We start from the raw sequence: 12979 nt of genomic DNA, 5'->3' as shown, positions 1-12979 counted from the left end.
TCACCACCTCATCTCCCAGGGAGGCAGAAAGGACCCGAAAGGTCGGCATCTTACTTGGGCAGAGGTGGGCTAACACTGACATCTTAGCATGGCTCTGCCCGCTTCAGTAGCTCCCTTATCCAGCAGTCTCTCCTCTCCAACTCCAAACATTCCGACTGAATCTGCTCACTGCTGCAAAGGGTCTGCCAGAAACCAGGGTCCTGTTCCTCGGGCTATTAAGTTCTGGATTCGCAGAGAACCAAGATATCCACATATTGTCATGGAACCAGTGTTAAATGCAGCCTCCAGGATCCCACGATATTTAACTCATGATGCTCTGGACTGATAATCACTGTATGTTCTGTCGTGTGTGTGTGTGTGTGTGTGTGTGTGTGTGTGTGTGTGTGTGTGTGTGTGTGTGTCTGTCTGTGACAGGTATGTGCTGGTATGCCTGCATATGTGTATGTGTAGAATCTAGAGGTCAACATCTTGTGTCTTGCTCAATTACTCTCTTATTTTTTGAGACAGAATCTCTCACTGACCCTAGAGCTTGCCCATAAGAATAGGCTAGTGGCCACCAAGCTCCAGGGGTCTTTTTGTTTCTTCCCCTACTTAGTACTGAGGTTACAAAGGTGTGCTACTGTGCCTGGCTTAAAATTTTTTTTTTTAAATGTAATTTTATGCATATTTGTGTTATGCCTGTGTATGTGCATTGTATGTATGCAATTCCTGCAGAGGCCAGAAGAGGGCATCAGATCTCTGGGACTGGAGTTACAGCTGTCTGTGAACTGCCATGTGGGTGCTGGCAGACGCTCTGTAAGAGCATCAAATGCTCTTAACCACTGAGCCACCTCTCCACCTTCTGGCATTTGGCTTTTTAATGTGGATTCTGGGGGATCTAAACTCGGGTTCTCATGGTTGTATGGCAAGTCCTTTATTGATTAAGCCATCTCCTTGGCACCACTTAAAAATATGATAGTGTCAATAGTTTTGACTTGATTAGGGATTCTTTGAAAGAATAAGAGTTTAGAAAACATTTGAGTCACCGCTATGCCTATCCTGCCAAAATGCCATGCTAATGCTGGTATTTGTAGCTGGGGTCTTACTTTGCTGGGCAGTGTAGAGGATGTGGCTGAGTGTATTTTGGGATATGTTAGAATAGCTTTATTTAAATCTTCATGATTATTAGTATTCTGTGTTTAAATGATACATTCTGTGCATAGTTTAAAAGGGTGATTTAATTATGTCCACTGTTTTCCTTCAAACAAATGAATGTGGATGGGATTTTGAAGTCAAGGAATGTTTTGAAGGCATTTGGTGAGCAGCCAAAGGCCTCTCGGGGTGAGTGCTCCCATTTTCCTGTCACTAGCCTACAAAGGCTCTACCTTCTCCGACAGCCCTGGGAACGTTCTTCCCATCTTCAATTTGTTATAAGATATTCAGATACTTTGAATATAGAATATTCAAAGAAATACAGTCATTGGGTTGAAGAGATGGTTCAGTGGTTAAGAATACTTGCTTCTCTTGCTGAGGACCCAGGTTTGGTTCTTAGCACCCACGTGGCAGCTTTCAACCTAGAAGTCCAGTTCCAGGGGGTCTGGTGCCCTCTTCTGTCTTCCTCAGGCACCAGGCATTGTTGTACTGTGCATATATACATGCAGGTAAAACACCCATACACATAAGATAGAAATAAATAGCAACTAGGGCCATGTCTACTCCATGACAATCACTGCTTATATTTTGGGGTACCCTGTAGCTTTCCTATGCAATGATGTGTGTGCATGTGTGCACATATACATGCATGCATGCATGTGTGTACATAGTCTATGTGTGTTTCATGGGATCCTATAGGCTCATGTTGTGGTGTAGTAGTCTGGGGACCAACCCAAGGCTGTTCCTCAGGGTCCCCTTTACTTCTACCCCTGATGACTGCAGCATCTATGCTCTGGGCTCAGAGCCTGGCTCTGTGACAATGAGTTGTGGGGCCTTCAACAGCCTCTGCACTTATGGGACTGTGTTCCCTTGTTTTCCAGGAGGTAGCCTTGAAGGCTTTCACCGTCTCTAGCTTTGCATGTTACTTGTTACAGAAGGGTGTGATAGTTATAAGAGGGGTCTCTATCCGGTGACCCAATGTTGAAATATTCCATTGTCTCTGAAGTTATTTCCATCACATGATTGAGACATTTGAACCCCCCCCCCCCAATTGGTGCCAGGGAAACATAGAAGGGTTTGCTCTCTTAATTCTAGTCAGAAGGATACAACTATGCCCAATCTCCAGATCCACCCTGGCCCTGCTTGGACCCTGGGAGAGCCTTTGCATGGTGAATATAGTCTCAAGGGCAGCCAGTACTGGGAACAGGGATGTGAGGCTCAGGGTGAAGAAAGTCTGGACACACAGCACACAGGATGAGGGACTTTCAGTCCTGATGGCCTGGCTGGGCTATCTCGAGGAGCAGGGTTGGCCTGGGGGTTCCTGCTGGCATTGCTGCCCATGCCGAGTCTCCAGAGTAACTATGACAGGACCTTGGCTTTGAACTCTACACAGTGTACCCCCCAACACATCATACTCAGATGCTAAGTTGACACACAGGCATAGTAACTCAAGCAAATTAATTCAGACTTGCTCTTCAGACCCCTCGAGATACTGACAGTTTTAACCTCCCCTCATCCATAGAGACTTGTTGGAATATTAGTTTTCTTAAGTGGCTAATGAATCCAGGTCAGTGGGCAGTTATATTTTGAGGCAGCATGCAACCTGGGTTGCGCGCTGCGCACACACACACACACACACACACACACACACACACACACACACACTCCACTCTAATAAATTAAAAGCAGCTGGACTGTCATTAAGATCATAGCCCAGGAAGTAGATGTGCCCTCATCCACCTCTCCCGTCTTCCAGTGTGGCTTTAGACCTTTGTGCAGCTTCAAGAAGTCTGCTTGTTCCCCCATTTCCTCCCCTTTCTTGCAGCTTGGACCATAGATCTTACTAAACCAGGACCAGGCATTTCTGCCCTGGGAGGCAGAGGCATGCTAGTGTCTGCTGGAGTTGCCTGTGAGTGGCTTTTAGGAGGGTGGCTCTTTGGGCTCCTACCTCAGGGCCTTTGCACCTGCTTCACCCATGCTTGAGTCTTCTCTCTCCTAATCCTGGGATGTTCTGTAACAGTGCAGAGACCCTGCTGTATGACCCTTCTTGACGTTTCCTCCTCCTTCTGTGACTTAACCTTGCAACACTCACTCCATAAGGCCACACTACCTCTGGGGTCCCAGAACTCAAAACCAGCACCACAGAGGTTCTTGTCCTTGTTCTTGTCCTCAAAGTCCCCCAGACTCTGAGGTTAAGGTAGGGACTTCTGCTGTAGGTGACAGAGACCAGAACCCAGAGCAGCACTTCTCGGCAGGGCGCAGGGCCAGGCTTATTGCCAAAGCATGCCGTGCGTGGCATCTGGCTTGATGTCTGTTTTGTTTATCTCAGGGACTCTTCCTCTGACCCCTGGGGCCCGTCTTTGAGGTGAGGGTCAGGTGGCATCCAGGGCCTCCTTTCTGAGCCTTCTCTTTGGAAGGGTACCCAGCAGGAGAGTATTTAGGAGCGGCTGACTTCCTGTCACCTGCAGATTATCATGTCACATGTGGCTCAGAAGCAGCATTGTCATGAGCTGACAAGTGACATGGGGGGGTGGGGGGGGGTGGGGTGAGGTGGGGTGGGAGGGAGGGGTTTAAAATGAGAGTGAAATCATTCCCTTTTCATCCTTCACTGGGGTACCAGGAGGGCCTTGTTGACTTTATTGATGGGTATGCTTGCCCACTCTTCACTTTACAACGTTCCCAGCATTTTATGATATTGATTTTTGTTCTTTTACTTTAACATTAGCAAAAACAGGGACTGGGGAGATGGCTCAGTGGGTAAAGTGCTTACTCTGCAAGCGTGAGGACCTGAGTTTGAATCCCCATCACCCATGTGAGTGCCCGGCAGGTGTGGCAGCCCAGTGCAGGAGAGGCAGAGGCAAGGGCTTCCCAGAGAATGGTGGCCAGTCACCCTAGCTCAGACCGTGAGCTCTGTGTTCACTGAGTGCCCCTACCTCAATATATGAGGGGAAGGATAATACAGACGAGACCATATGTGAACTTCTGACCTCTACATATACTCACATAGTGTACCCGAGCGCGCGTGCACGCACACACACACACACACACACAATGTTCCCTTGGGAACAGCTAAGACCAATGACCTGTTTCTCTGTGGTTTGTACCAACCACCTACATCCTTAATGGGGTAAGAGAGAAGCCCCATGGCCACATATGTCTACATGGGTCAAGTTAACATCCCAATACCTCTCCTTCTGATCTGTGCCTCAGTTTCTCCATCAGAGAACAATCTCAGTGCCCATCTCATGGGTCTCCGAGGGTTCCATTGTGATACTTAAGGTGCTTAGAATGCAGGGCTTAATGTTTGGCAAGTGCTCACAGGGCTGGCCGCCTGTTATTGTCCCAGGAATGTTAATAATTAGCACTAAAATGGAAGATCAAAGTTCCCAGATTATCTTATTTTGGGAAATAAATACCACACACTGAATTTGAGTTCTGAGACAAATAATTGGGCTTAGTCTGCGGCGGAGGAGCCATGTGGTTGTCAGGGGCTTTTAGTGGCGGTGAAATTAAGGTTTGTGGAAAATGATTAACCTGATGGGGTGGCTCCTGGGTGGGAAGACATTTAATTAAACTCCAGGCATGGCTTCCGGGTAGCTGCACTCAGGCAGGCATCATCCCAGGTGTCCAGCTCTCGGCTCTGCAGGCTCTTTACTTGAGTGACAGTGGCAATTCCAGGGGTGGGCCCTTCCACCATCTCCTTTGGTGGCTTAAATACCATGACAGAGAGCCCCAGAAAGGTCCTCGTGCTGTGCCCTGCCCAGAGCCTGTAGGTGACAATTGCTGGGTATTGGATATGGAGGTGAAACATGCCAGCCAGAACTTCTCTGGGCACAGCCTGAAGTAGAAGCCTGCATTGGAGGGCTGAGGATTCCTGAAGTATGAGGAGCTTGTAAGTGTCTTTAAAGAATAGTCATTATTATGACTAGTGTGTTTGTACATGCCCATATGACGTATGTGTGCCATGATGTGCGTGTGGAGGTCAGAGGACAATTTTTGTGGCGTTGGTTCTCTCTGTTCTCTTTCGTGTGGGTTCTGGGGATTGAACTCAGGTCGTCAGTGTTTGTGTGGCAAACGCTTTACCCGCTGAGCCATCTGCCAGCCCACAAGTGTCTTCAGATCTCTGGAATTACTTTATTGATGTCTCTCTAGGGCTCAGAGCAGCCTGACTCCTTTTCCTGGGGGAAGGTTTTTATCTTGCTTTCAATTTTCACTCGCTAATGCTCTGTCATTCACGGCCAAGTGGAAACAGAAGACAAAGTCTTTAATTCAGCAACGGTTTCCCGCCCCTCGCCCCCCCCCCCCCCCCCCGGACTTCTGAGGTGCTAGGTGCCTTCTGGGGATGAAGACAGCTTTGAACACAGTGTCCCAGCTCTGGCCCTGTGATATGTGTGACATGGACATGGTGAGTGAATGAACCTCACAAGCGTGACGTGGAGGGAGGTGAGCAGAACCCCTTCCCAGGATGGTGGAGGTATCCGCTAAATGAAAAACAACAGCAGTCAAGGTGTGTGTGTGTGTGTGTGTGTGTGTGTTGTGTGTGATATTTTTGGTAATTTACAAAATTAGACTTAAAAAAAATACAATTTTAGGTTTAAAGGTAAACTGATCCAGAATTTGGGGTTCCATTCCCCACCTTTTATTTTTCCCACCGTCTTGTGAGTCAGGCACATTTTAATGCAAGTGAGACCCAATATTGGGGCTTTGTTATGTCCACAGGTGCATAGGTTCCCAGAACTGAGTGTCCCATGGGGTAAGGGACCCACAAGGGGAGGGAGAGACAGTAGAAAAGGCAATGTCTTCTGAGCCCTGCTTATTGTCGAAACACGAGATTCCACGGTGGCTCCGTCTGTGTGACTCACCGTGACAGATATGCCCTGCGCTAGCAGCCCCCATTTACAGATTGAATTTCCTCTCTATTGACTGACACAAAGCCGCTCCCGAGCCTGGGGCTGTCCATGAATAAGTAAACAGTCTTCCAGCCCCGTGCAGAGCAGAGTAGCCAGGGTTGGAGCTGGGAGAGGCTGGTGAGCTCTGGGCTGCTGGAAGGGGAGGCTCGACCAGCCTGAGGGAGCCACTGGTCCCATATCCCGTAAGTACCTGCTATGTGGGATGGGGAGAGCCAGGTGAGTGAGTGAACTTCCACTTATCTGGACAGACAGAAAGCCTAGCCTCCCTGTGGGCTGTAGCTGGCAGCAAGAAGAACTGCTGGGCCCAGGGGCTGGGAGCGGGGACTTTTTAGTCTGCATGTGTAACTCACACCTCCAAATCCTCCAGGCTCTACTTATGGTTTAAATTTCGGTTGTGATCTGTGGACTTAGCGGTAGACATGTCTCTGGGCCAATGTCAGTCAAGAGAGAGATCTTTGGCCTGGAGGATCATGGATAGATTACATTTAAGGTGTTCACCCTCCCGTGTCACTCAGGACAATAAGGGCCTCACAAGTAGACCTGTGGCAGGCTGAATGCTGCCACTCCTTAGAAACTGTTCCTTTTGAAACTGGCTTTGCTCTTGCTTACTTAAACATCACAGCGGCCCTTAAGCACAGCAGCTATTCATCCTGAAGATGTCTTGGGCAGAGAGTCTTTTCTCTGCTTCCTATTCCATTTGAGGACGCCAATTTTCAAGTTTTGAGGCCGGCTGATGAGATCAAGCTTAACCCCATGAAGAGTTTAGAGGGTGAACGGAGCCAGAGAATGATCAGGAGGATGTCAGCATTCTCGGTTTGTATCAGTCCAGTGTTAGTGGGAAACTCATGCCAACTGAAGAGCAGAGAGTAGTTTATTTTGTCAATGTAGGGCTGATCCAAGGAAACAGACCTGTCCTTGTGGCGGAAGGAACCCTCCGCTCCTCAGTGGTCCTGTTTACAGGGCTGAGCAGGTGGCCTGTGTTTGTGTATGTGGCTCAGCATTTGATGGCCGCAGTAAAAGGTACATCAATTAATCATGGCTTCTGTTCCTATCGTCCTACACAGCTTAGTTAATTAAAGCTCGGCACGGAGTGATAGCCTAGCTCTGCGCTCAGTTCTGCCACGCACGTCCTCTCAAAGCTGTTATCCGGCCGGACCACTTTTGAATTAATAATCCTAGCTCCCGGGAAGCCTCAGAGAGCAGTTTCCCACGCTTTGCAGCCGTGAGCAGGCTATCCAGCCAGCCAGGTGGGATGTTAGCTCTCTCACAGGAACCAGAACAAGGATAGAGAAGCCAGCTGACTGATTCTATGCAGAGACAACCCCCCTCCCCCAAGTTCATGAAATATACCACGGACCTAGGAATTACTGTTGTAATAATGCATAGACTTAGGGTTTGGGGAGATGGCTCAGTAGTTAAAGATCTTGCCAAGCAAACACCAAGAGCAGAGTTTGGGTCTCCAGAACTCACAGAAATGCTGAGTGGGTGTGGCAGCCTCCCCCCCCCCCGCCCCCGCCCCCCGCAATTCCAGCCTCAGAAGGCTGAGACAGGAGCTAGCTAGCAAGCCAAGCAGTATTGGTGAGCTCTGGGTTTGATTGACAGACGCTGCCTCAGTGAAGAAGGTGGAAGAGCAGCTGAGGATGATTCCTGACATCAACCTTGCACATGCATCCACATATGTGTGCCCACACACATGTAAAGCATGCATACATACCGAGGCACACCACACACCCGAAAATGGAAAAAGAAAAAAAAAGTCATGGGTTTGGGGAAGGTTCCCGTAACTTGCAGGTTAGAATGATTTCTGTCATCTTGTTTATACTATTCTTAATGGTTTTCTTGAGAGAGCATGATGCCTCCAAGGAGCAGGTATGGCGCAGGGAGGGCCTGGGGTGCTTGGTATTCTATGGAGGAAGTCAGGCAACAATCCTGACTCATCTCTGCCAGGCAGAGGGTCACACTGGAGAGCTGCACTTTGATGCACCGATGTGTGTGTGCACGTGTGGTGTGTGCACGTGTGTGTAGGTGCACTTGCCTCTGTGACTCCGGTGTCCAGGCCAGCCATTACTGTTGGGTGTCTTCCTTGATTGAATTCCACCGTATGTTTTGAGGAAGGATGTCTCACTTGAACCCAGAGCTAGCCAGCTAGCTTGCTCCAGGGATTCCTAGATCTAGGGTACTGGCATTGCAGGTAGGCTGTGAGTATTTATGTGGGTTTTGGGGATCTGAACTCTGGTCCTCACATTTTTGTGAGCCATCTCCTCCGCCCTGCGCTTTAAAAAGTGTATTATTATTATTGGTTGCTCGTGTGCATGAGCGTGTGGTGTGTGTGTATGTGTGCGTGCGTGCGTGCGTGCGTGCGTGTGTGTGTGTGTGTGTGTGTGTGTGTGTGTGTGTGTGTGTGTGTAGGCCAGAGGGCAACCTTAGGTGATCCTCAGAATCCATAAGCCTTGCTGCTTACCTCTGTCTCTCCAGTATAGACATGACAAGTGTGTGCACTGTTGTGCCTCTTTTTTTTTTTTATAAATGTGAGTTCTGGGAACCGAACCCCAGTCTCTTGAAAGATCAACAAGTACTCTCAACTGCAGAGTCATCCCTCCAGCCCTATCCTACTATTTTTTGACTAATCAAATTTCATAAATAAAAAATAGCCCTTTGCATGATGACAGATGAGTGGTTCTCTGGCAAGGACAAATTTGTCTTTCAGGGGAAGACCGGTCATGTGAGAGGGAGTGCTGGGAGCATCTGGTTTTAGGGTTCCTCCTCAATCGTCCACTCAAAGAATTATCTGCCTAGAATGTAGATAGGATGAGGTTGGGGAACCCTTTAAGGGATGAGGAGTTACCCATTGCCCCCACAGCCTAAATGCATGATCAAGTGTTACCTTGCTCAAGTCGACAGTTAGCATTGACGTTGTATTAGCTGTAGACCCAGCCAGTAGTGGGGACTGCAGCTCTTCATTGCACAGCTTCTTAAATTTTCCTTGGAGTTATTCATCCCCTCTTTTTTTAATTATGCCATCTTCAATCCATATACTAATACTGATTATTAATTAATAATTAGTACCAATTAATAATGATTGCTTATACCATGCCTGGTGGTACCAGCTTCCCTCCTTAGGCCTTCCCTAGATCTTTAGCCCCTCCCCGAGGCCACATACAATTAGGACAGAACTGCATACGATTGGTTGGGATGAGTGCCTAGATATTCAGGTGAGGGCCCCAGGACCCTCCCTTCCTGGGAACATCAAAAGTCAACAAGCCCAGCTGGGATGATCTTTTGTGAGCAGGCCCAGTTGAGTCCCCGACCCTGCCCTGACACACACTTCTTTGCAATATCAAGGTGTTCCCCCCCCCCCCCCCCCCCCCCCCCCCCCCCCCCCCGCCCATGCATACTTCTGCTTTGGATAGCTTGTGGAGGTCAGGGAACAGCTTTTGGGAGTGTTGGTTCTCTCGTGGGTCCCAGGGATGGAAGTATCTCTTACCCACTGAGTCACATCACTGAACCTTGACATCTAGATGGGAGGTTTGGTTTGAATGAAGGGTCATTTGTGGGGGAGGGGGGCTGCTTGATCCTGGAGAGAAGTCTAAAAAACTTAGTAGGTGTCCAAGATGGGCTCCGCTAGGTGACTTGAAGGGAACTGTGGAAGCTTCTGGATTAGACTTTTATCAACTTGGTATTTCCAGTACCTAAGTGAAGCTGGTATGGGGTGATGTTCAAGAACAGGACACCTTTGGAGCGGGGAGGAACGCCCACAGACAGACTCATTTCTCTGTTTCTAATACAGTGACCTCCTGTGGGCTTTGTCTGCCCCCTCTTCATCCGGAGTACTCTCATTAAATAGCTCCAGAAAGCAAGGCTCGCTCTCCTGTCTAGACAGCCTTCCTGCATGTCCTCCTTGCATATCCTCCTAATCTTATTAGATTCCAGCTCCAGTTGAAATTATACGTGAACATTCCACCCTTCTCCACCAGCCCCGAGTCCTGAAAAGACTGGATCTCATTCACCATTGGTCTTGGGACTGCCAGGAGGGGCAGAGGTATTTGGCAAGCACTTGCTTAATTGAAATAAATTGAATCTCAGCCACGCAGATGGGTTTTCAGTTCTGAAGCCTGAAATGAGGCCTGGCTGTTTTTGTTCTTCCTGGCTGTCACTCACACTGTTTTAATTCCTGCCAGGGTCACGTGTGAGTCTGCTGATGAAACCCAGGGCCGTTCAAGTTGTCATCTTATCCCCTTGACTCTAGACAGTTGAAAATCTTGTTTTAGCAAAATAAGAGAGAAAAGAAACAATGTCTGATACTGTGTTTATCTCAATTAGAGGGTCTGGAGTGTGAACCCAGAAGCACAGCTCTCATCTCAAAGGGGATAAGAGATAGTTTATTCTGGAGCCAAATATGAGTGACCCTGGCCAGGGAACAAAGACTCGGGTTAGCCTAAGTTACTTGTTCCAACATGCTAACAGTTTCATGAAGTTTTTATAGTCACAAAGTCATAAAGCAAGTCACTTTTCAAATTCACCGGTGGAAGCATCAGGCAGCCAGAAAACCTCTGCCGTAGGACTCAGGTGCTACTGGATGTCACTCTTAGCCTTTTGGTTGGTAGAAAGGAGGGGGTCTGTTTATACATTCCAAAGGATTTGCTAATGATTGCCACGATGTTAGCTCATGTACAGAGGCAGGTTATAAATGCCTATTTATAAGGGGACTAAAGATGGCCTAAGATACATTATAACTGGGCTCTGGACCTGCAACATTCCAACCTCTCCTCAATTATGGGGGTTCTAATCAGTTAACTAGCCTTGCAGAAGGTCGGTGCAAGGTCATGGGTGACACTCAGATATTTCTGCTCTTTGATACCTGATGGCTAAGTGGGCATCCCCTCATGTTGGTTGGTTTTTCTATTGATTTTTATTTATTAATTTGGTTTATGAAAATACTTTCTGGATGATCAGTTCTATTTTGATAATAAGGACCAAGATTAGAGCAAGCCCCATGTTGACCTATACCCCCTGTCCATCAGCCTCGTCTGGGTAATGAACCCAGTGCTGGTTAGTTTTTTTTATTGTCAGCTTGACATAACTAGAGTCACCTAGGAAGAGGATGTCCCAAGTGATTTGATCAGACTGGTCTGCAGGCGTGTGTAACAAGAGTATTTTGATTGATGATTGATGTGGGTGGGCCCACTGTGGGCAGTACTATCCCTAGGCAAGTGGGCCTAGGCTCTATAAGAAAGCTAGCTGAGCATAAGCTTGTGAGTGAGCCAGCGAGCAGTGTTCCTCCATGGCTTCTGCTTCAGTTCCTGCTATGATTTCCCTCAATGTTGGCATCTTAGTTACTTTTCTATTGCTGTGATAAGACATCATGACCAAGGCAACTTATAGAAGAAAAACTTTATTTGGGGCTTTTTCAGAGGGTAGAGTCCATGATCATCATGGCGGAGAACATGGCCGAAGGCAGACGGGCATGGCACTGGAGAATTGAGAGTTTACATCAGATCCACAAGCAGGAGGTGGAGGAAGCACACTGGGAATGGCATGGGCTTTTGAAACTTAAAAGCCCCCCCCCCCCAGGGACACTCCTCCTCCATCTCCATACTTCCTAATCCTTCCCAAATGGTTCCACCAATGGGGGACCAAGCATTCAAACATATGAGACTTTGGGGGGCATGCTCATTAAATCACTTACAGTTGGATTGTATTTAAAGTGTGAGCCAGATAACCCTTTTCCTAAGTTGCCTTTGGTCAATTTTTCTTTTTCTAAAATCACAGCTAAGGAGAAAAAAAACAGAGCAAGCCCTAAATACACTTCTCTTGCAGAATCCAGAACCTGGAAGGCTACTCAAGGATCACAGAGGGGCTAAGGGTGTGGCTTAGTTGGTGTACTGATTGTGTAACATGCAGGAGACCCTGGGTTCAATCCCAGTATATGTGTATACTGGGATTGGAGGCACCTGCCTACAGTCTTAGTACTTGGGAACTGGAGGTAGGAAGACTAGAAATTCAAGGTTATCCTTGGATTCGGAGTGAATTCAAATCAGCATGATCTACGTAAGACCTTCCTGGGAAGGGCTATGTCAGGAGTATATGATTTTTTTCATAGTTGTTGACCAGGAAATCTGGGTGAAGGAAGAGAAAGTTCCAGATTGGGGGGACTGGGAGTCAAGCCACTCTCTCAGCTGGTGTTGACAGAGACAGAGTAGCGTCATCTCTGATTCTCCTGCCCCTCAGAGATGGAGGAGAGTGGAAGAGACTGAAAGCTGACCTGAGGCCCTTCTGCCTGCAGGAACTCATTCGTGTGTGCTCTTTCCTGCCCTTTAGAAATGACGCAGCATACCTGAAGACCACAGGCGCTAATGACCATTTGACAGACTCAACACTGGGAAGACTCCCGCCGTGCCCAGAGACAGAGAACCCAGCCGGAGTGCTTGGTGGTAAGTGGTCCTTCCTGTGGCATATAAGGGCTGTGTCTGGTCTTCATGGTTCAGCAGTTTAGTCAAGACAAATTTATTGAATGTCAGTTGCATGTCTTTGGTTTGGGGAGGTGGAATGAAGAACATGCTGAAGATGGTCTGTGCTCTTTCGAAGACTCTATCCTGGGAGGTAGCAGTGCAAAGGTCCTGAGGTCAGAAGTATGGGGAGTGGAGCGGTCTGTCTGGAACACCAATCATGGGAAAAGTAGGCTGGACCAGTTTGTTTTTTTAGGACTTTCGAGTCTAGCTTAGGATGTTGATTGTAAGTCATATTTTGTATCTGCGGGTTCTGAGGGTTGTTACAAGTCAATGTGAATGCAAGGAGCATTTAGACAAGCACGACCTCCACGTGTTTGGCACAGGAGTATGTTGGGGGGTGGTGTTCCTCTGAATGAGGGAGAAGACTCGGGAAATTCACGTTCAGGTCTGCACTGAAGTCCGTTCTGATTTCACTACTCTGGAGTAGTT

The 12979-nt window shown here is 48.0% G+C and overlaps 1 protein-coding gene across 11 annotated transcripts in view; it reads left to right on the top strand.

The window, feature by feature from the left end:
• Positions 1-12979, top strand: part of Rimbp2 (RIMS binding protein 2) — a 191720-nt gene that overhangs the window by 40995 nt on the left and 137746 nt on the right. For 9 of the 11 annotated variants that reach the window (XM_052755503.1, XM_052755516.1, XM_052755506.1 and 6 more), the window contains exon 2: positions 12360-12472. The gene's annotated coding sequence lies outside the window, so the exon portion shown is untranslated. Of the gene's footprint in view, positions 1-4920; positions 5024-6103; positions 6224-12359; positions 12473-12979 lie in introns of those variants that run through there. The other 2 variants (XM_052755505.1, XM_052755504.1) reach the window with 2 other exon arrangements.

This window comes from Peromyscus californicus, unplaced genomic scaffold (genome assembly GCF_007827085.1).
Source record: "Peromyscus californicus insignis strain IS unplaced genomic scaffold, ASM782708v3 Scaffold_2__1_contigs__length_46816999, whole genome shotgun sequence".
Lineage (NCBI taxonomy): Eukaryota > Metazoa > Chordata > Mammalia > Rodentia > Cricetidae > Peromyscus > Peromyscus californicus.
Note: the sequence above shows the minus strand (reverse complement) of the source record. Positions and strands in the feature narration are given on the sequence as shown.